The sequence below is a fragment of the Frankliniella occidentalis genome, unplaced genomic scaffold (genome assembly GCF_000697945.3).
Source record: "Frankliniella occidentalis isolate FOCC.00 unplaced genomic scaffold, Focc_3.1 Scaffold145, whole genome shotgun sequence".
NCBI lineage: Eukaryota > Metazoa > Arthropoda > Insecta > Thysanoptera > Thripidae > Frankliniella > Frankliniella occidentalis.
Window position 1 is genome coordinate 578459 of NW_026267272.1, and position 3411 is coordinate 581869.

At 56.4% G+C, this 3411-nt stretch overlaps 1 protein-coding gene across 1 annotated transcript in view; it reads left to right on the forward strand.

The window, feature by feature from the left end:
• Positions 1 to 1943: 1943 nt before the first annotated feature.
• LOC113214515 (acetylcholine receptor subunit alpha-like 1) overlaps positions 1944 to 3411 on the forward strand; it is a gene marked incomplete at its 3' end in the record, with an annotated part of 208277 nt that continues 206809 nt past the window's right edge. The window contains 1 exon segment of the mRNA XM_052270991.1: positions 1944 to 2315.

The window sequence follows — 3411 nt, forward strand, 5'->3', positions numbered from 1 at the left end:
GAGAGGTTTCAGGCCCAAACGAACCCTTGCGGGTGGCGTCGCCAGTGTTTCCCCTAGACGACACAGCACACCATCGCGTAAAGGGAGGAGGGGGTGGTTTGGGATAGTCGGGACTACACTGGCGAGGGGTTTGCGGAAGGAGGGGGGGGGAGAAGCTGTAGTGCTCGTGTTCCGATGAACACGGCTAATTAACTCGGATCTTACTTCCATTGCAGCGCGCGCTTGCCGTTGCCCGATGTCGCACACGAGCGCACGCGTCGGCCTTCGGGGAGGTGGCTGCTGCGCCGCAAAGCCTATGGCTGCCAGGCGCCGCCACCGACCGAGCAGTGGGCCAGTGGACATGTGATTTCTGGCACAACGCCTATCGTTATGGAACCTTCACTTTCCCCCCCATGCCGTGCCTGCAATTTTTTTGACATCCTTTTTTTTCATTTTAAACGTTTGCTAAAGGACGCCGATGTGGGTGCCACACGCGTTTGCTGTGAGGAGAAGCATGGTGGGCCTGCTGGGTGAGCCTGGTGGGGGCTGCTTGCTCGCCGCGGCGGCCGAGAACACGTTCCTCGCAGACAGGCGCCGCACCGCGCCTCGCAGTTTGTGCGTGTTCGCACATAAATCAGTCAGTGCCATCACACTGGGCTAATGCGCGTGCCTCGGGCGCGCGTGTATGTGTGTGTGCGCGCGCGCGCGTGTGTGTGTGTGTGCGGGTGTGAGCACGAGCCGCGCCGCCGCCGCCGCTCTGGAGCTCCCGCCCGCACCGGGAGGCCCGCCATGTGGAGCCCATCCGGTGCCAACACACACACACACACGCACACACACAAACACACACTCACACACAATGATAATTTCACTAGCACCGTTCAGCCCGAGTCGACGCTGGGGAGAACTCGGCTAAACTGGTGGGGAAAGTAGTGTTGTACCCCCTTTCGCCCGGTCCTCCTGGCTGCCTTCGGCCGGAAGCGCTCCCCGAGCGGAGGGGGTGGTCGGGCGGTACCCCTCTGGGTGGCGGGTACCCCTCCGGGGGTGCGCTGGCGCTGGCGTACCCCAGGGCGGTGCCTCTACCCACTCAACCGTACCGCCTGGGACAGACAGCGAAAAGAATAAAGAGCAATAAATAATATTTTGTCGGCCCCCAGAAGGGCCCGCGGCGCGCGCTGGGGAAGGAAGGGGGGAGGGCGGGGGCCTCCCCCGCTCCTTGCACGGTGAGCCAGGGGTCCCCGGAGTGCACGCGGGGAGGGGCGGCGCGGCGAGGGGGCGCGCGGCGGGGGGCCCCCGGAGTCCTTAGAGGCCGCTACCGTCTGCATCAAATATTGAAATGCAATCTACGGCTGGCTCTCGGCTCGGCTCGGCTCCTTTGCCGGGGCTGCGCCCGGCTGTGCCGGCTCCGGGGCTGGAACCAGGTGGCGGAACCTCACCTCTCTCCCTCCCGAGGACTGGGGCCGGCCTGGTCCTTGGAGCGTGTCGCGCAGAGATAACGTACGGGCGGGGGTGTGGTGGTTCCCCGCGCCCGCTGCACGCGGGGCGTGGCTGGCGGGGCGGGCACGTGCAACGTGTGCACCGGGCGGGCCTCTGGCCAGGCTGGCGGGCGGGCGGGCACCGGGCGCACTCGCAATCAACAAACACATACGCACGCACACGTATCCCCGCCCCCACACTTCCTCCCCACCACACACGCACATACACCCTACGCAGCCGATTCATCACTTTCAGAGCACTAGCTCCGATAGGGTAGTAGTAGGCGAGCAGTCGCTTGCTCATGCTCTTCCTCGGTACACTGGCAGGTAAGTATATATAAATGGAAAATAAAATACCATACAAGGATTTCTGGAGCGTGCGGCTGCTGACCGGCAAGCTGCAGCAGCACGTCCAGGGAGCCCCGTGATGGTAGGCAATCCATTTGCCGGCCGTGTCTCCGTACCGCGCCCTCTAGCGGCCGAGCGGGAAAGCTTCGTGCTTCGTCCGTCGCGGTCCGCGGTACCTTGGCTACTTCGTTTATCGCCTATTTTTCTCGCTAAATTTTGCGTTTGTGTATTTATTGTTGTGCACATTTGTTTTCTGTTTTTTTTTTTGTCGGTTGGACTTTGTCGAAAGTTGTGTTCTCGCATTTCGCGTGCGCGTGTGATTGTGTTGTGTTGTTTGTGATGTGATGAATGGCTTTGCCCCAGCGCCAGCCGCAGTGCCTGTTGATCGTCGCACGACAATGAGATTTCAAAGTTGCTGTGGCGAATTGATGCGGAGTTTAAATGAAAGTTTCGTCAGACGAATGGCGGAGGCAGGTGGTTCGCCCTCCTCTCAACGGCAATCACCATCGGCGTTCGGTAAGTTGTCTGTTTGAATGTGGGTCGGGAGGTTAGGTTTAGACTTCATCAGAGAAACAGTGCTTCTAAAAAAGCTCCGTTCGCTCGATTCCTTTGCTAGATTTACAGTACACGGGTTTCTCTTGTGCTTCTCATTTAATCTTTAAAGTGATTATTTCCGAAATCTTACAATCATTTTCAAGCACTTTACATGGTTAATGAACTATTTGCTGTGGTATTGTTTGAGCTTTTTTGAAAAGCCTCTAAAACAATAAGGGGAATAGTACTGTTTCAAAATAAATCGTTCTTATGTTGGTGCCTAATATAATCTATTCAATCTCAACATATTTGACTTTCTTTCAAATGCGGCTGTAAATCAAGTGTAATTAACACTTGTCATTCCCTCTACTTTTCTACTCACATTTTTTTCCCTTTTTTTTTTGACGAACTGAGATCATCTCAGTGTTGTCATCAAGACTGAGTATTTCACAGAATTTAACAAAGAAATGTGACCGTACTGTGACTACATTACCCTTTGCTTTACGATGAGGAATGGTTTTTATTCTAATGCCTGAAATTTGGGCTGATCATCTTTTAATTATTAGAACTCTATTTAGGATGATTGGATCTTTCCGTAATCAGCAACTTTCCAAACTGTTTCCGATTCAACCATTGATGTGCTCAATGCCCTTGCCTTCATTGTGCTCCATTGCCCAGAAATGCATCCAAAGTTCCCTCACTTTTGTGGTCCCTCTAGTGTCCTCCGCTCCGCTCCCCGCTCCCATACCCACGCTGCTATGACCTCTTTTTTTGGGGGTGTAAGGGGTAATGGGGTGGGTGGTATGGCGGTGGTGGGGTTAGTGGGCGGGGTACGGAAAGCGCCCACTTCTCAAAAACTTCCATGGCAACGTAATCCAAAAGGCTAAGCCTAGCTCTGTAGTATGGGACTGGAGGGGTAGGGCCTTGGTGTGCTGCCCCTCCCCGCCCCCGCCACTCCTCGTTTTACTGCTGCCCCAAGGTTAACTCGCGCTGGCAGCGGAGCGGAGCCGGCGGAGCGGCCCAGGGCGGACGACGCGGCGGGCGGGTGCAGCTGCAGCAGCGTCCACTTGCCGCCGCG